Genomic DNA, 20276 nt, shown 5'->3' on the forward strand with positions numbered 1-20276 from the left:
TTACTTTCAAGAGAATAGGGACAAACTCATCAGTCAATTGATATTCACCTTTTTTGAGTTTTGATTCCTTTCAATTCAGCTATTATGGAAATTAATTACTGAAGAATGCCAGGCTGGAATGGGAAGAATAATATTTATTTATTACAGTACTACAAAGAAATTGAAAACATTTATTTTTAAATTTTGAAAACATGGCAGACTGAAATTGTCTGTGTACATAGTAGCTACAGGCTGAAGTTGTGCATAATTTGAATGATTTTGTTTATCTTTGTGCACGAAGACTGGCTAGATAGCATTTGGAACATGGATAGCAGTAGTTGTATGCTATCAGGATAACACATCACGTATCATCCATGTGGGTATGTTATCCAAGATATTCTGGAGAAAGCACCTAAAAGAATTATGGTTTTCAGTCATCACAATATTCTATATATATCATTTTAAAAGTCCATGCTATTGTGGGGTTTCTGGAAATACTACTTTGCAGACAGCTTGCTAATTACCAAAATTTAAAGGAAAGTAAGAAAAATAGAGGATCTTCCTTCCATGTTTACATTTCCAGTGAAATCTTAGTGTAAGTAGAAGGATAAAAGTATTGAAAAAGAAGAAAATAATTAGCAAGACTTATATCTGTAATAGTCAAGAAAAAGATAAAAGATAAAAATCAAGATGGTGTGAGCACCCAGCAGGCAGTAAAAGAAAGCTAGATGAGCTCTACCTTCAGATAGCCTCCCTACATGGTAGGCAGGAGTCCTATCATAGCCCCTCAAGTCTGTGATGTGATTGGAACTTGGAGAGCTGTTAATACCTTAACTCCAGAAGAGAAATCCCTTCCTCTCTCTAGAGGTCCAGTAGTCACATTTGTAGTCACAAATATTGTCTCTTGAAAATTGTTATGCATATTCATACATACTAACATTAGTTAATATTATTTTTGAGAATTACTGATTTGGAAATTGTTTTGTTTTTATTTTTTAATATAGCAGGTTTTGTAATGGGATTATTTATGGTATTATTATTATTTCTTGGATGATGTGTTGTAATTTCTGACATGTTCCTGTCACTGAGTCCTCAGTACAGGAAAGACGCAGAGTCTGTATTGGTGCAATAACAAAAAAAGGTGTAGCAGAGAGAAGAGAGGGAGTGAGCATTTAACCATTGCATAAATCCCATAAGGAATAGTCTTCAATTTAAGTAATACAGTAGTGAACCCACCTTTTCCTCATCTGTGCTATAGGTTCAACTGTTGTTGCCATCCAGAGAGGAATTGCAATTTCCCTGGTCTTAAAATACGGCTAATTACCCATCATTCTGATGTCAAGAAAGCCATAATCATTCTAAGTATGGCTAATGTGCAATTACACAGAAGCTGCCCTCCTTAAACAATCCTTTTTAAGTTCTCACAGCGTACAGAGGGCAAATCTTGTGGCGCCAAGTTGTGGAGATCAAAGGGCCCTGGTGGTAACAAGGATTCTAAAGTGCCAGTAATATCAGAAAAAGGGGAGTCCACAAAAATGAGCAACTTCTCCATGGGTGTTCTTGGAAGGTATAATTTTCATTCCTCTTGAGATATCTGGGTTACTTTTTAAAAAAAAGCTCTGAAATATATATTCTCAGAGCAGCAACTCACTGAAGAAGATTCGGGATACAAATAAATAAAATATGGCCTAGTGGAGGTATGTATACACCTTCAGGTATAGAAAAGATGCCTGGGCTACTTGATTATGTGTTTATATGTATTTATGTACTGTGTATACACACTTGCACACGTGCAAGTGTGTATGTTTGTGTTGTACGTTTAAACATACATATATAGTTGCCAGGGCTATATGAATATCTTATAACAATTATTCTAATACTTGAAGTGACAATCTAACTGAGAGGGGATGGCAGGGAAGGGTTTAAATCTGAAATATAACAGAACTTAAATGGAACCCCGATTCTTTAGACGGTATTTGCTGTAAGGGAGTACATAAAGAACAAGTGAAAAATATATATTCTTACTGTCATTCTCAGACACACGCATGTATATACAGGGAAAGAAAAAGAAACTATTTGTGAACTTTCTGAATAAAGTAAGAGTTCTTATGAAAGTAGGATTTTTAAAAGGGAATTGTTGAAAATGGCCTAAGAATAAAACTCTTGAACACTTGATACGAATAAAAACTCTAAAAGCTCTAGCCTTTAACCTTTTAAGGTCTTTCTATTCATTTTCTGAAGAGATTTACATGAGAGATGTTCTTTTTTGAGTTATTTGACATAGGTGATGATCATGTAAGTGCAAGGGCCTCTCTTTCTCAGGATCTTAGACCTCAGCACTGAGCTAAAAGCTTGCTCTCAGCAGTGGATAGCAGATGAAAATACCTCTGTTCTCCTTAAAATCTTATTCCCCTGGAAGTTTTATCATTTTAGGGCTAATGCTTTACTACTTGGGTGCCTCCAAAACATAGCCTTCATATAAAACTGCAAGAGGTAGCATAGTACCCTGGGGAATTCTAAGAGGACATCTACTAGTATGAAGTAGTTGTCTGGGGGTGGAACTTCATCAGTCACGGTATCTGTAGTAGTCTGTGTCCCTTCTCTTTTTATATATATGCAAGTGGGTTTTGCCCATGCATTTAGACATGAGAACAGAAACATTATTTAAATGGGCAACCTTTAGGGAAAGACAAATTCTGAAGTGAACAGTCCTATTGTCTGAGTAAGTTCTTGACCTGTGCATGCCTTTTGGAAACTCCCTCAATACTAAAGCATAGCAATCAGAATCACAGGTTGGAAGGGACCTCAGGGATCATCGAGACCAACCTTTCTAGGAAGAGCACAGTCTAGACAAGGCAGCCCAGCACCCTGTCCAGACGACTCTTGAAGGTATCCAACGTGACTGAGTCAACCACTTCCCTGGGGAGATTATTCTGATGGTTGACTGTCCTCACTGTGAAATTTCCCCCTGGTGTCCAATCGGAATCTCCCCAAAAGCAACTTGTGTCCATTCCCCCTTGTCCTCTCCATGTGACTCCTTGTAAAAAGGGAGTCTCCATCTTCTTTGTAGCTACCCCTTAAGTACTGGTACACAGTGATGAGATGCCCTCTGAGCCTCCTTTTCTCAAGGCTGAACAAACCCAGTTCTCCCAGCTTATCCTCATCTGGCAGGCTTCCCAGTCCTTTGATCACCTTGGTGGCCCTTCTCTGGACCCCTTCCAGCCTGTCCACATCCTTTTTGTACAGCGGGGACCAGAACTGTACACAGTACTCCAGGTGTGGCTTGACAAGCAGAATGCTTGTAGTTGGAATCTAACATAATGTCCCAATCACTTCCATATATTAGAGGTTTTGTGGCTGTTTTTATGTGAATAAATAATAATAGATTAGGCAAATACTGGCCTTCCTGAAATAAATAAATAATTTTTAAAAGTCCCATTCTATTTACTATGTCTAGGATTTAATTTATTGGCCCTAATGGATTTTTTTTTTTCAAATTCCAGCTAAATCAGTTTTTCTGCTTCTTGCAGCTTGACGATTTCTTTCTATGTTGTCACTCAGGACTTGCTTTCCAAATTTTCCAAATAACATTCCATGTTATTTCTTGTTCAGCAGGAGGAATTATTGAGCTATCAAGAGGAGCTCTTCAGCAATTCCACCATTTTTCACAGTGCATTGCATAATGACTGCCTTACATTATATTCTCCTCTTTCTTCCCCAACTCTCACTTATTATATCAGTGATTGCCAAAGTTCTTGTTTGAGCTGCTCTCTGGGGTAGTAGCAGCGGTGACTGCTGATTTGACAACAGCTACCACTATATTTTGTCAAGCTTGCTTTGAATCCTGTGATAGCAACAAATAGTTTCTGAACCTACCTGTGACAGGTGAGTAAAAAAGGACTCCCCCCCAGTTATGATCATCTATTCTAATAAACCTTTTCTAAATAGATCTTGAATCACTAGAAATGTAGAGGTATAGGGACTAGAAAGCACACAGAACTTCATTTTCAGAAAGACAGGAATGTGAGACTGCAGTGGCCAGCTCCTCTGACAACTGCCTTGTGCTCCCTGTTGAGCAAACCCTAGCCATACAAATAGGGGCAAAGCTCAGTGTTTAGCAGAGTCTTAGATTGTATTTACATATTTAAATATGAGCCAAAATATACTATTTTATAAGATAATGTCTTCAATTTCTGCATGTTTGGGTCACTTCCACCCTTTTTGAATTATCCCTTTTTACTTTTCTATTCTGAATAAGCCTTGGTGTTTCAGGTTAATTTAATCCAGTTCATCTATCCAATAGTTTTATTCTTTCATAATGTACTCTCTTGATCTTTTTTGACCCTCTCCCCATTTTTTTCTCATGTCATCCTGATCTTAATTCACTTTCTTCAGAAAGATACCTTTCAATACATATATATTTTCAATAGTTAAATGTACAGTCCCATTCTATAAATAATTTACTTTCTTTCATGCTACTCATTAGGGTGGTTGTGGTGTTGTATTAATTCAGATTATTTGTTCAAAGCTTAATACTTGACATGAGTAAACAGCAATAAATACTGACATCTTAATTTCTTTCTCATGAGCATTCAAAAAAAAAACCAAAAACCCCACAACCAAAAAACCCCAGAAATTCTGCTCCTCTGAGATGGATACTTCAGTATTATGAAAATATCCTTGGAAAAATGCAATAATGACCATGTTCAGGTGAAAATATTAATTCTACATTTTATATGTTGTAATTTTAAAGCTGTCACTATTACAGCTTCTTTGCTGTAAACAAATTCAGCTTTTGGTTAATAAAACAACTCTGTGTAGGACAGGTATTGTATTACAGTGCCCCCTTCTACTTAAATTTAGAAGACTCAGAACGGTGCAAATAGTCTGCAAGTTTATCAGGTGATTAATTTACAAGGAATCATAGGTTTGCTGAGCCTTACCATTGTGCAAAACTCCAAAAGTTACTACTGCTAGTTAATTCCTCTGCTGGCAGAGGTTTCTAGTTAAAACTCCTGTCTAGTTGTGTTTTTGGAAGCTGAAGGAATGTTAAGTATAGCATAGGAATGTAGTAAAGCTGACCCCTGATAACTGTGCTCTCACCTAAAACACATTTTAAAAAATCACTAATGGTTTCTTTGTCCACTTCCCTGAAAATGGAAAAGAAGGAATGAAAGAGAGGTGCCCAAGAGATTTTGAACAGATGATTACCTTTTGAGGTACAGTTCAGGGGCTTATGGAAAAGGCAGAAGTCAGGTGTCAGATTCAGTGAATCCCCTGAAAGTTAAACAGCTCACTGGTTTCTCAGGCTGGTTTTTCATTGCGTCTGGCTCTGTGTAGGAGCCCAGTAATGTTAGAACCAGAGTTAATCTACTTCTGTTGTTCCTGTTTCTATGTTCTTGAACAAGTTAAGCGATTCAGATAGAAAGCAATGTCTGAGGTTGAGTTGTTGAGCGGCAATTGAACAGAACATATATCTTGACCGGGTGTTAATTAAAACGTTCATTCACAATGCAGTTTTAGAATGACATCGAATGGGATGTGCTGCACAAAATGATACTCTAGTAACTCTACCTGCTGACTGTGGGTTTTTTTTACTAACGTCTCATCTGTTTTCATGATTCTGGGTCCTGGTTAGACAACTGTTACTTTGATACTTTTCTTGGTATAAACAAAACTTTTGTGTTGAATGGCAGTTTGTGTGCTTCTATAGAGAGAATATACAGAATGCTGATGTATATCTAATCCTCATGGCTTCTACATAGTCTCATAAATAGGTATTAAGCCCTATTTATGCCTGTTCATCCCTGTTCATTGACATGGACTATAAGAATGTGCTGCTGTTTTTCAATGTTGTAATTATAGTGAACAACTCCCAGTTTTGACACAGCGTGATGTGACCTGTATGTGAAGTAGGGCTCCAGGGATGCTGTTTTATTGACCATGTGACATTGCAATTTGGAATGCTGAGGTTGCGTACAGATGGGTTTCTGTGGAACAAGGCTGTTTCACCCCAGCTTAGTATCTGCCTACTCTTTTTTTTTTTTTGGTCAAATTTGGTATTCAATGATTGAGCAAAGCTTCAACTGACTTCAACTAAGAGGTTAGCCCCAGTACGCACTAGTGTAGTAAGTCTTTTTAAGGTGTTAACATCACAAGTTTCATATGCATGTAGAGGTAAAAACTGTGTTCATGTCAGACACCGGAACAAACCCATGAATTGTTTCCAGGCTTTTCTTGGGTCAAAGGTCCCCCATAGTTCCCTACCACCCAAGATGAGTATTGTTTGGGTCCTGGAGGAGGAGAATTCTGAAAGTACCAATAACCAGGATTTGTCTGTCCAGTTAATAATAATAAAAAAGATGTGAATATAAAGGGGAAGTGGTAGTGATCCTACTATTGAAACATTAAATATTTTGTAGCATAAGAGCACTAAGTCAGATTTCACTAAAGTATTTGAAGTTTGCACCTCTTTAAAAAAAATACAGCAGTTGGAGGGGAAAAAAAAAAGCTTCAAAGCTGCTTTTTCTCCCTCTTGGAAACCTGCTGGTGTTAGGATAAAATGAATAGAGAAAAGAGAAAGGTTTGCCTTCTAATAAAGCATCTGTTGCCCACTTTGAACATTTCTTACTTCTTTGTGAGTGTGCCTCTTCAGTTATGGTGACTACTGACAATGAAGAACAGAGGTATAGAAAAAGACAATACCTGTTATATAGCCAATATTTCTGATTTCATGTCACTTTGAACAGAATCTTCATTTGACCACATACTGTGTCCAAAAGGAATTTCTTTGTTGGGTGATCCAAAGATGCTGTAAGATGCTCAAAAAAGTAAACTGCAGGAATCTGTTCAATAATAAAGTTAAAAACAAATCTTACAATTCATTCAGTGCACTGCTATCACTTTTAACTTCAGCCTATTTTGGCATGCTGCATAAAAACTGAATTCAAATGACTTGTGCTCTTTTCCCTTTCTTTTAATGTTGTTAATTCTGGTCGTGGACTATAGATTTCCTTCATCCTGGAAATAAAAGGTGATAAAATAAACAACTTCACACAGATTCAAAATGTGAGAAGAAATAAGAGGTGCACATACATCACTGGGTTGTTTAGAAACCTGTGGACAGTTGTTATTGCCACTGAATTTTAACTGCTGTAACTAAGCTTTGTGAGGGCTACCCTCCACAAAAGATTTGCAGCCTTTCACAGCAGGAGGTTCTGAGATTTGGCTGAGGTACTCACCTGAGTGGTTCAGCAAAATTTTGGCACGACTTCAGACACTTTATTTTTCTGTCTTCTGTGAACACTTACAATTCAAGGCCAAAATGGGACCACGTTGTATTCTAAGGGCTACCTTCATCTCTTCTCAGTCAGCTCTTGTCCTGCTTGCAATGGGTAAAGTCTCCTCATGAGTGGCCATTGAAGCATTAAGCAAAGGCAAAGTAATGGAACTTAAGATTAAAGTTTGACCAAATTCAATGGAGTTTAATGAAAAAAAAAAAAAAAGCTGCTTTCATTTTAAATGGTTATGGGAAAATATGATGTTTTGAATAGACAAATATTTAGACCTGAGTTATTTAGAATAGATAAGGTTACAAAGATTACTTCCTTTCCAACCCTTTTTTTCAGTACTCTTATGCCTTCAAAACTTTCTCCTCAGATTCTTTCCTACTTTAGCCTGAAGTCTATTTTAGAATTTGAAGAAAAGCACTTGTAGGTTGGTTTGCATTTTTGGTGTGTGGGGGTTTTTTTTTGTGCTTAAAAATATGTATGCTTTTTCTCGTGAATCACACTACTCATGAATGGAAGGAAGGTACCTATGGGTCTGGACATAACTCAGTAAAGGGTTGTAAGGCACTCTACTCAACAAGGATGTTTTTAATTACTCAGATTTAGTTAATGACACAGATTTCCTGTATGCCTCAATTGTAAATATGCTCTGAGATGCTCACATGGTACAATAGCGAGAGCCTTTAGCACATGGATGTAATTATTACAGTTTAATTTTGTTGTGACTACAGTCTAGTACCATTAGTCATGTGGAATATTACATGGGGTTTTAAATATTCAGGCTAGTTTTAATTTCTCACTTGCAATGTTGGCAACATAAGAAATGTAGTATGCTTTTGGAAGGAGTTAAGGCATGTTATATAGAAATTACATCTACCAGACACTTTATGGTATTTGTGTGAAGCCTTGTGGTGATAAAGAGAAAACAAGACATGCATGCATCTTGCAAATGTTACAATCAATTGGTGTTATATAGACAGAAACTGAGGCTGACTTCAACAGCAGTGTGGTTCATACCACAGTACAATACAAAAACTGGCATACAAAGTCAAACATGCCATCAGTCAAATTTAGTATCAGAGACAGCACAGGATTTTGCAAGAAGTGATCTTGTGACATGATCCTACTCTTTGAACCCAATGGGGAAGCTCATGGATGTTAATGGAGCACAGCTGGGTCCTTGCAGAATAACCTGTTCCTACAGAGAAAGGTGTATCTATAACCCTTTCTTTAACAGTGATTGCCTTATAAACAGACTGATGAGGGCTTGGATCCCTTCTAATAATAACTTAACCTACTTACTTTATAATGGTCTTGTAAATATCTAATTCCTTTTTCAATCTCATTCATGTCTCAGACTCAAATTTTTAATTTTTCAGTGAGTTCCATGGGTTTAATAACCGTTTGGTTAAATGTTTCCTTTCATTGGTTTTATATTTATGCTTTTCCTTTTCAATTCACTATAAATTTGTATGTGTTTTAAAAGAGAGCAAACATGAAAATTCAAGCTGTTATCCATATCCTTCATTATTGCCAAATACATTTTTAGGTCACCTCTCATTTCCTCAACAAAACAGGAGGATTTCCCTGAGTCTTAAGTAAGTTTACCTGGGAAAATCTGTGTCAGCTTGCAAAAATGTAGGAGAGGTCAAAAGAATAGTCTGAAAATAGTTTCTAGAATATTTTATCTTCATTCTCTAATATTCTTAAATCCATTCTTTTGTTCCTTACTGAAAAGTTAAAATACTGATTATGGAAGCCCTGGAGTCATGAAGGAGCAATGCATCCACTTTACGTAGGTCTTTGAGAAAAGTCTAGAAAATCCTGTCCCTTTGAGAAGAAGTGACACAAGCTTTGGAAACAGGTTTATGCATGGCATACAAGATGGGCAAATGAACTCTGCCCTTGTATAAGCTTCTCTGGACCAGTAGTTCCTTAGCCTGGTACTGCAGAAACATTCAGGTTCTGCTGTGAAGCTGAGCAGACTTGCTCTGAGAAGGGGAAGGGTGGCAGGATTTGTGCTGACAGACCATATTACTAACCAGATTCGAGCAAGAGTCCCCTTCCTTTCACTGTCATGTTGCATTTCAGTTGAGGATATGGCAGATACTCCCATTTAATCATTAGCAACTTAACTCTAGGCTGACCACCCTCTGTCTCATTAGAATTCCTTGGTCCACAGCCACTGCCAGCTTTCCCAAGGGGTTTACTCTTTGAATTATGCATTCCTTCTCTCAAGTGATCAATAATGTTACTCAGAGCAGATGTATGTTCTGTAATTGATTAGTTATCTCTTCATGGCAAATAGTAGAGTTTGTGATCGAGTAAGTGGGTTCATAGATTCTTTTCATCAAAGCATCAGAATCTGATTATGCCTTCTATAAAGAACATCCTTTGAAGTGGATCAGCACTCAGGTAATTCAATTTTCTTCTTTATAGAGAATTCATCTTGAAAGGAGGTCATTTGCTCAGGTACAATGTTGTGGAAGATACAGTTTCCATTATGACCCATCTGGTGTTGGCCTCAGAAGAAAAGGAGAGTTTACTGTATCTGAGAGTTAAAGATGTGATTTTTAAAAAATTATTCTTTATATTAAATAGATAATTTCTGCTAAATGGATCCTGTATTATATCTATCTGCATCTGACCCTTACTACAGTTGAACAGTTCCCAAGTTTAGACTTAAACTGTAGTAGGATGTTTCAGAATGCTATGCAAACTCGAATTTTTACCCACATTTGCTTATCAGCCAATTTATTACCTCTTATCCTCCTCATAAGTCTGGATGGAAGGCCATTTTTCAAACCAGGCATCACTCTTCTTTTTTTTCTCCTTTTACATTGGACTGAAAGTTTCCAAGGGTTATCCAGTAATACAGGAATTATTTCTCCACGCATTTTCTTTCCCAGGAGTGTGTCAGCATTTCTTATTTCATTATCAAAATTGCTGTGGTTTAGCCCCAGCCAGCAGCCAAGCCCACACAGCCGCTTGCTCACTCCCCACCGGTGGGCTGGTGGAAAGATTCAGAAGAGTAAGAGTGAGAAAACTCATTGGTTGAGATAAAGACAGTTTAACAGGCAAAGCAAAACCTGCGCATGCAAGCAACGTAGAACAAGGAATTCATATGCTTCTTCCCATGGGTAGGCAGGTGTTCAGCCATCTCCAGGAAAGCAGGGCTCCATCATGTGTAATGGTTACTTGGGAAGACAAACGCCGCCACTCTGAACATCCCCCCCTTCCTCCTTCTTCCCCCAGCATTATATGCTGAGCGTGATGTCATATGGTGTGGGATATCCCTTGGGTCAGTTTGGGTCAGCTGTGCTGGCTGTGCCTCCTCCCAGCTTCTTGTGCACTCGGCAGAGCATGGGAAGGTGAAAAAGTCCTTGACTAGTATAAGCACTACTTAGCAACAACTAAAACGTCTCCACATTATCTACGCTGTTTTCAGCACAAATCCAAAACATAGCCTCATTCTAGATACTACAAATAAAAATAACTCTATCCCAGCCAAACCCATGATAAAAATAGATCAATTGTCCTCATTAGGTACCAAAAGACCTTTAATATAAAGAAATGAAAAGTACTGCCAAATACTACTTCAAAGCTGAGAACTCCTAAGTTAAAAGTAAGAGAAACAAGTGAAGGCATTTTTAATTCAAGCACTTTTAAAGGTTAGAATTATGTTATTAATTTCCTTCTTAAACATGAACTTCTTGGTGTCATTTATACTGTAGATACATATGAAGTTTGCAGCACAGTTCCCCAATGCAAGGGCAGGTGCTTCAGACGGCCTAGAGGAGATCTTGTTAGTACTGAAATCTTTCTTCAGCTCTCAGTTAAGGAGATATGAAAGTGTTGCATAATTGTTCAGTAGCATGGTAGATTTTATCCTGGGAGCATCAGGAAGACTCCAAATGGGTGGAAGAGACTTCTCCTCATATGTGGAGATAGTATAAAAATATGCGAAAACAAAATAATTAATTTCTTTTTTCTTCTACATCACAACACCCATCCTGTAATCTTCCTTTCTTCTTCTCAATGGGTAGATCAGATACTAGAGGACTTTTTTCTCTTTAATGTGGTACTGATGGCTGTAGAATCTGACAAACATTGGAGAGTGAAAAGCTATCACGAAGGCTGAATGTGTCAAAGATTAAGAAAATTGAAAAGTCAGCCTTTTAAAACAATTATAAAAGTAACAACCTCTTTCTGTGGCATGTGGAATATTTGAATGGAGGGGGGAAATTAGATAATCCTTTGTTCGTTCTTTTTTTTCTTTCTTTTTTTTATTTGCTTGGATTAATTCCATGTCCAGAGTGATGCCCCAGTTCCTACTCCATAACAAAGGGCAACACAACCTGACAGGATCCAGCAGGGAGCTTCCAGACAGGAGTCTCTACCTCAATGTTTTCTTTCCTCTCTTTCTTTAGCCTTCAGGTTTCTGTCTCCCTTTCCCTTTAGGGCAGAAGAGGGAAAGAGGTGATGGTATCACAACATCTATAAATTTCTCTTTCACATTCTTTGTTATCACTGGACATCAGGGAATATATGGCAACAATACTTACTGAAGTGGTGGTATACGTGGTTTATCTTCGTAGTTAGCTTGAATTATGCTAGGTTTCACTTTAGATCTCATACCATTCTCTGCTGGTGGATGTTCAGTGGCCCTTGGTAGATCTGTCCATAGTAGAGGACAAGGTGGTCCCCAGATTCAGTGTTTGTAAGAACTGACAAATCCTGCCAAGTACATGTTTCTAGGCAGAAGGCAGAATGATAAAAATGGAAACAGCTGAAGGAGAATGAAAAATAGCTAGGCTTTGAGAATTTTAAAGGGAGCAGTCTCCTTACAACCATATGGAATTTGTGGAATTTCTGAAAGAATTCTTTAAACCTCTTGCTGTGAAGAAATGCCTTTTTTTTTTTTTTTTTTTTTTTGTGAAAAGGAAGGCAGGCCCACAAAAATATATTGAGGATTTAATATATCTTCTTTCTTCTCTCTTCAGTTGGTGTCACTTGTGTCTCCTCCTTGCTCTTTAGGCTCTTCCATGTTTGTCTACCTGTGGCCCCTTTGAGATATTTTCTGGGATAAGAAATGTTCCTCTGTACACTTTTGATGGGAACTTTCAAGTGGAGACAAAAGCTTCAGGCTCCTTCTCTTGCTGGTGTTTTGTACATTAGTTTTGTCTCTTTTGGGTGACCTATGAGACTAGCCCAAGCTAATTGAGACTTACACAACCTTCCATAATTTAATAATTGTCCATGCGTACATATACATGCACTTTTTGTATTAAAAATATTTCTGAAATTGTGAAATCAGGAAATTCATGTGCAGACTTAATTTGATTCTTCTGTACATTCCCTGGCTCTGCTCAGTACCCATCTCACCTGTTGTACGTTTCTGATCTCCTGGGCCCATATTTCTAAGTATCTCAAAGTATGATATGTAAACCACTTTATCTCAATGGTGTGGGGATTCATTTTCCAAGCAGAGTACAGTAACAGCACTCTGCTTCTATAGAGTAAGGTTGATTTAGATATATTTTCAGGAGAAAACTAAATAATTCCTTTCTCCTCTCCAGACAATGATCTGCTCTTATGAGTAAGGCGTTATCTTGTTTGCTAACTCCATAGTCTACATTTTTAAAACTGATAATAGTCTCTAAGAAATAATTGCTCTTGATTCTGTTTTTGCATGTCCTTTTTTCTTGGCTATAACTATCTATGTAACAACGATAATTCAACGGTAATGTTTTGTATATTATTCCTTTGAAGTGCAGTGTCTTTCCTACTCTAAATCTTATTGACTAAAGCTATACTTTGTAAGAAACATAAGGAGTGGTCTGAAAGCAGACTTTCTTCCAGATACAGATAGTCCTAGTGGCCAGAAAGATACTTTGGCCCAAAAGAAGAGTTCATGCATCCTTTAGCAAAACAAACACAATTTTAATCCACTTTTCCTCTTCCTATTTCAGGGAGTGCTGAAAGCTGTCTTTGCTTGTAGCAAAGCAAGTAAATTTTATGTTTAACTACTTTAAAATCTGGGAGCAAGCAATTCATGCTATCATTAAAATCCCTGAAGTGACTTCTTGGGCTTGAGGACTGCAGTTACATTTACTCCCAAGAGTGGGTATAAGACAGGAAATTTTTTTGTTCTGTTCTTTATTGGTGGTCCCTTTGCCTGCCTGAGCTATGTGTTTCAACTGTGTGAACCTGGGCAAGGGGATCTAATTTAATTTGCCTATGTCTGTCTATTCTGTAAACTGAGTAAGACAAGACAGGGCTGCCTGTTCCAAGATGTCTCTAAAGCACCTGCTGCAATAGGATCCTAGACTTGGTTAAGTCTCCTATGTGCTAACATACCATTATTAATTATAAAAATCAATATAAGACATTAATTACCAGTCTGCATTTTACAAACACTGTTGAATAGGGTGCTGTGCTCTAGGAAGCAGTTAGTGTGGGAACTGCAGAATGAGACTGTTGTAGTGCAGGCTATATGCAGGTGAAGCTTTGTTAGGACTGTTAGGCCTGCTGGGTCAATACCTCATCCTCTATTACAGACATCTCCTATGAAGTAATAATATGTTGCTTTGGCACAGTTGACCTAATTTATTTATGACTTTTCTACTCAGCTGAATCTCATGATAGTATTTTTCTCAAAATGCCCATACTGTGAGGGTTCCAGACTTATGGCTAAAGCAAAGGTCCATTAACTTGGTTATTTTATTTTTAAGTTCATGGCCATATGTGATATGAACCCATATAATGTATTTTGAAGGGGAAGACTATTATCAGAAAGAAAAAAATACTATTTAAATGTTTCTTTGCTTCTATTGTTGCTGAAGGAGTAAAGTCCATTTAGGATAACGAAGATGGTAGTTGCATTACATTATGTGTGTGACCATGTTGTTATTCCATTGAAAGCCACGGAACACTGGTAAAATGTAGACATGTGAATGCTGTAGCAGTAGCCAAGCATTGAGGAAGTTAAGTGGATGAGACAGTTGTAATGGAAACAGAAATCATTAAATGTAGGTGTCAGGATTTTGACATGTGACTGTGACTTTAGGCAGTTTTGCAATTGATACTGGAAAAAAAAAAAAAGAGACACACCTTATTAAAAGAAAGACATTTTCAAACTTTGCAGACCAAAAATATAAGCAATTAAAAAAAATCACTGAAAAAACTCCTACAGTTTCCATATGTTGTACTTTTTGAATAGACGTGGTTTGTAGTGGCTTGGCAATGGAGTGTCTGGACTGACCAACTGGGGATGTCTGGAGCCCTGCTGGAGTAATGCTGCACCCTGCCATGTCAGTGGGCCTTGAGTCTATGGACTCAGGAGCCCTGTCTGATTGGTGAATGAAACAGATGCTTAATTCTCTTTTTTTTTTTCCCTCTCTCTCTCCCACCCCCCTCTCTGTATATGCCTCTCTCTGTATCTTACACAAACTTGGAGTCGTTAGTGGATTGCCTGCTGTAGAGATCTCTGGGCTTTACACAATCTGGCAGTCTCTGTCACTGGAAAGGAGATCTGAATCGAATCACAGCAGAGAAGAAAAATTTCTCTTATGAAAGCTGTCACCTTGCTTTTAAAGATGGCTAGGATTTGAAGGGGAAAAAAGTATTCAGAAATAATGTATTTATTTCCATAATCCAGCAAACTTTTTCTAGCTTAAAATATTTTATCTTTGTACAGGGAGTTTTATTTTGTCTCCTTGTCCTCTGTGACCTCATATGCAATTTAGCACACTGTGATGTGAGGGACCACAGTAATCTTAATCCATCCCATCCATGGGAGAGAGTAGCTCCTGACTGTGATAACTCATATGACACAACTTCTGGAGTTAGATAATGTTATGTTGATACCAATTATAAATATTTCAAATATACACTGGTTTCCAGCTAAATATTGAATGGAGCTGTGGATCTCATAGGAACAGAGCTGTGGTATGTCTCTGTTCTGTATTCTATTTAAAAATAATTATAATAAAAAACTTCTAATCATCTGGAACTCAGAACTGTAGCTGGACTACAGTAAAGATCTGAATCTTTACTCTCTACTGTGATGAAATGAGTTTGGTTCTGCATAAGAAATTTTGCCAATACCATGTCTACATCTATTCATTGTGAACGTACAAGTAGTTGTCGTGACTTATCGCTACACTGAAATTGCTTGCTGTAATTTCTTTTTCCCTTTGCCTCTCTTCATGTGAATTAAAAAAAAAAAAAAAAGACAAAACCACCGGGCTCTAGTGCCAGGTTGTACTTCTAGAAGCCCCTGTGGCAGCAAACAGAGTGAGTACCTAACTCAGCTTGTTGCACTTCTGGCAAATCAGATCAATAGTAGCTGCAGTATATTTTTCTTGACATAAGAACACTTTTAGCAGCTTGGTTAGTACTGTCTTTCACAGTGCTATGTTCACATCACTGCAGAGTGACATCTGAAATAAGTTCATGATCTCTTCTTCTTCTTGTGAATATTCTGTATGTAATATGTGCTTAGACTTCTACAGACTTCAGTTGCTTTCTAGAATTACAAGCTACAAGACATTTCCAATCCAAAATGCTTCATTTCAAAATTAAGTTGTCTGCTAATTGATAAAGCATCCCTTGTGTCCTTTTGAAAAAGTGCAGCTCTAAAAGATGGAGGAAGTGAAAACTCCAGTATGACAGCAATTCCACCCAAGCTGTATGATTAATGTGCTGGGATGGATTCTCAGCTGTGCTGAGTTTGGCTTTCGTGAAGCTGAGCAGAGCCAGGGAGAGTGGTGGCACTGAGCCACCTTTCCAGTCCTTTGATCCTGGGCCAGCCAGGGGCAGAACTGGCTGTCTGCGTACTTTAAAGCAACCTAAGAGGTGTTTGAAACTGTGCAGTTATAATGACAAGGTAGGGGCTGCTAGCCCGGATTGCTAACCCAGCCCCACTTCAGTGGTATCCTGGGTATTGCTCTCTTCTGCTCCACAGCCTAGCTTGTGACCCTATCACTTGTCACCAGGAATCCAACTGCATCTTTACAGTTCCTGCTTTTAGAAGCAAAAAAGCAGCCAAAGTCAGAGACAAAAATATTGCCTGTTACACTTACAAATAGAAGGAAATACCTCTTGCATCAGTACATTAATCTTATTTGGAACAAACCCATTTTTAATTTTTCATCTTGATTTCAATGTCTAAATCCATTCTATGAAGTGTCACTCTTATTCTTGAATAAGTATTTTATTTTTTAAAATTCTGTTTACCGTTAAGTGTTTATCGTTACAGGTATTTGAGGAAATGACATTTGCATTTTTTGAAAGCATTTGCATATTGGAAAACATATGTTTCCCAGATTAGGGTGAAACACTGATATTTTGTAGTGAAAGTGTTTAACTTGTTTCTTAAATCTATAAAATGTTACTTCTCCACAAGGATTTTATTTTGTGATAGTTTTGTAGTGATTCTAATTCTGAAAAAATATTCTTTCTTTACTAATCACGTTCATAGACTAACTACTTGTGAACTGTTGGAGATGAATGTGTTTATGACAAAAATATTCTTTGGACTCTTCTACTGTTGTGATGCAATTTTCTGGAATTGAAAATTTCAAACTATTCAATTAAAATTTTCTTTTTAAAGGTAAGCACTATTCAGAATGGAGGGCTTGCTACTTGCTGCTACCAGAGTGTTCTTTGAACTAGGTTGTCCAGATTTTTCCCTTTGGATGAGACCTTTATGGAAGCTGGGGACAGAAGATACTGAGTATCTGCCCAGTGTGTGGTTTCTGAAACATCTGGTCCTGGCTCTATTGGAGACAGAGGAGTGGGGGGAGAGAGGATGGGGTAGGAAGCATTCCCCTGGAAAAACTGCTTCTTCTTTTGTTTATTTAAAAATCTTATTCTGAACATCTTCAGATTGCTCTAGTTCTGAAAATTCTGACTTTCTTTCCAGTTGATATTAGTGATTTGCTTTGTCCATGTAACATACAAGTGTAAAAATAATACAAAAAATATGAGAGGTCTGTGGCACAGTGTTCCAGAAATAATACTGTTCAGTGATCAAGCTAGGAAAGTCTGCATCTTAGTTCAAATCTATACTTAACTTTCTTGTTTGTAAATTGTGACTGCATTACCTTGCAGCTTTAATATTCCATTATCCTACTTTTTTTTTTTTTCAGAGCTCACTGAAGGAAAAAAAAATCTCAGCTTTGAAGGAAAAAAAAAATCTCAGCTTTGAGAATCAAAGAAATAATTTTTTTTAATATGGGCATTTGAGTAAAATTTTTATCCTAAATATTTGTTCAGCTCTAATATTTTGCTAATTGTTTTTAAGGTTTTGTGTTTTGTTTTTAAAAATTAAACTAATTGTGTAAATTGCCTTTATTTCACTGGATGTCATCAAAACCCCTTTAAAAGGCTGTGTAAAGTGCCTAATGTCTCTGCTGCAAGACCACTTCTGTTCAGTCCACACTTCATGAATTATGAATGCCTGATGCCTCTTGCTCTGTCAGTGCATCCATGAATGTGCTGCACAACATACTGGCACCCTTAACAGCAGAGGAAGTACTCCCACCCCCAGCCCAGGCTGTATTAGATGGCATAACAGCACAGCCTTTCTTTCTCTTGTCTTAAACCACTAGAAAACAGTGATCATAGTTTAGATGTTTGAAATCTTTGTATCTTACTTCATCTTGAAAAAGCAATGCATTTCCCTAATCCTTTTTCAATCTCTAGGTCTGAAAGGAAAAAGTTCCATGAAAAGTAGGTTGAAAAAATAAAAAAGTCTCAAAATATATGAAAAGCTGTGTGATGGAGAAGTGCTAGTGCTTTGTTTCTTTGGAGCAGGAACATCAAATCTGGCAGGAAAAAAGATGCAGATAAACCTTTTTCTGTTCCCAGGAAAAACTTAAGTTATTAACTGCTAAAAAAAAAGTTTATAAACAAAATTATCAACTGTTTCTTCCTAAACGGTCCAGTTTTAGGGGACAGAGTTTTGAAACCAGATTTGGAGGTTTGGAAAGGAAGGGTAGCATAGCTATAGGAAGCTAACTGGAGTAGAGAACTTCGTAGAAGATTGAGACCCAGAGAAGCAGCATTTTGGAGGGAGGAGATGGCATTCAAAGGCAGAGCAGAGGCTGTGGACAGGCAAGACTTAAGTGGACTTCAACTCCTCTAACCAGTGATGTGGAAGCTCTGCACTAACCAATCCTGACCCAGCTTTAGCTTGAGCCCTATCCTGTTCTCTCCCTTATAGAAAATAGCTTTTGTTCATTGTCAACAAAAACTGTTAGAGTATGTTCACAGAGAACAGCATCCACTGCATGAGTGGAAGGCCTTGCATACCTTTTCGTTCTCTGTTTTCATCACTGTTTTAGGAATACCTTCTCCTTTGTGACTCTTTACGATTCCTATTGATGGCAGTGGACCAAAACTTTTCCTCTGATTTTCTTTTTTCCCTTAATCAGATTCCAGTGAGAAACCATAAAGGGCCTAATTCTGATATCAGGATTTGAGGATACTTGGTACTTAAAAGAATCAGGACCTTAAAAAATTATTTCTCATAGTAGTGGTAAACCTGATCTAGAATATTTCTGAAAGTCTTCTGTGAGATATTAAGCTAACAAGATGTGTTAAACTTATGTGTCACGCTTTTAAAGCTTGAGAGTTTAGAAGTGGGAAGCTTTCTAAATTTACAAGAAAGATAAAAAAGGAAGGAAACAAAGGAATGAGAGGGGAAGGACAATGTAAGGGAGTTTTCCTAACCCTCTGTGTCTAAGGCAGGCTCAGAAAGTTACAGCCTGTCAGATTGGTAGTTATTTTACTCAGGTGAGTAAGATTTTTTAAAAATGGGAAAATAAGGAAGAGCTGTACGTTAGAGGTTTCCAAGGCTTCCAAGAACTCCTCTTCTACCAGTTACCTTCCTGTATATAAACCAAAATGACCTGTAGTCTCTTGAAAGATTGCTCTAACACATCTTTCTAGAAATCTTTAACTCCAAAGTGTAAATCTATAAGTATGTTTACAATATAAAATTGATCATTAATAACTAGCTGTTTGCTACTTGGAACTATTAACGTGTTATAGAAAAAAGGAATTAATTAGTCTTTGAGAAAATTCCAAAACAGTGTGAAACTTAGACAGCAGAATGAACTTTGCTTGTGTACTACATCAGGCATCTTGGATGGGTATTGTATCTGTAATCTTTTGGGTGAGTGCCATAGAGAATAGGAACAGTAGGTGTACTGCAGTGGGAAATAGCTGTGTGGAAACTGTAGAGAAATACAGACTTTTCAAGTCATGTTTGCTCATGTGCAGCATGGCACTGGTTTTTTCCTGCTCCAGCATGGCAGCTTTTGGGCACAGCGGGCTGGCACACAGCAGTGCAGACCAGGAGAGCAGCAGCAAAGCCATGCTGTTGCAGGCCATGTGCTCGTCAGCAGTGTCCCTGCCATAAGCATCCTCCGTAGCACAGGAAAATGCTTGTCCCGCAACCAAACGCCCCTCTGCCTGTCCATTACATGAGTGAATGCATTAGGGTCACACTGAAATGAGACGATCAGTCATACAGTGCTGTCATCCCTAGGTACAGAAAATTAGTGATATTTTACATAAACAAAATTAATAAATTTAAATTAAAAAAAATTGTTTGTGGCTTGTAGGGTATATTTGGGTGACTTTTCTCAGAAGCCACAAAGGCTAGATACTTTCCTCCTTTTGTGATTCTTATGTTTTAACTGGCTCCCGATTTTGTAACTGTAAGAAAATAACTACTGTGAGACTTGTAACTATATCATTCATGTAACAACACTGGGAAGAGCGATTTCAAGAGTCGGATAGTTGTTCCCTCTCTGAGAGGCAACATTAAAGGCAATTAGGTGTAGCTGAGAGAAATAAAATGTGGCCATTGTGGGTAACAAAAGAAAGTTTGGGGTTTCTGTGAGACCGCTAACTGCAGAAGGGTCACCAGGGAGTAAAAGGAAAGACACTTATTTTGTGCTTCAACACCATGCACAGAGGTGCTTTAAGGGAGCC

The 20276-nt window shown here is 37.7% G+C and overlaps 2 long non-coding RNA genes across 2 annotated transcripts in view; one reads left to right on the plus strand and one right to left on the minus strand.

Annotated features, from left to right (window-relative positions):
• The window catches only part of LOC142061055 (uncharacterized), a 104260-nt gene that overhangs the window by 80687 nt on the left and 3297 nt on the right, over nucleotides 1-20276 (plus strand). The window lies entirely within an intron of this gene.
• LOC142060743 (uncharacterized) lies at nucleotides 4000-7546 on the minus strand. Its single transcript, XR_012661903.1, has 3 exons — nucleotides 7221-7546; nucleotides 6685-6824; nucleotides 4000-4061 (listed from the first exon to the last, which is right to left on the minus strand). It is a non-coding gene; the product is annotated as an uncharacterized LOC142060743 (long non-coding RNA).

Source organism: Phalacrocorax aristotelis, chromosome 8 (genome assembly GCF_949628215.1).
Source record: "Phalacrocorax aristotelis chromosome 8, bGulAri2.1, whole genome shotgun sequence".
Classification (NCBI taxonomy): Eukaryota; Metazoa; Chordata; class Aves; order Suliformes; family Phalacrocoracidae; genus Phalacrocorax; species Phalacrocorax aristotelis.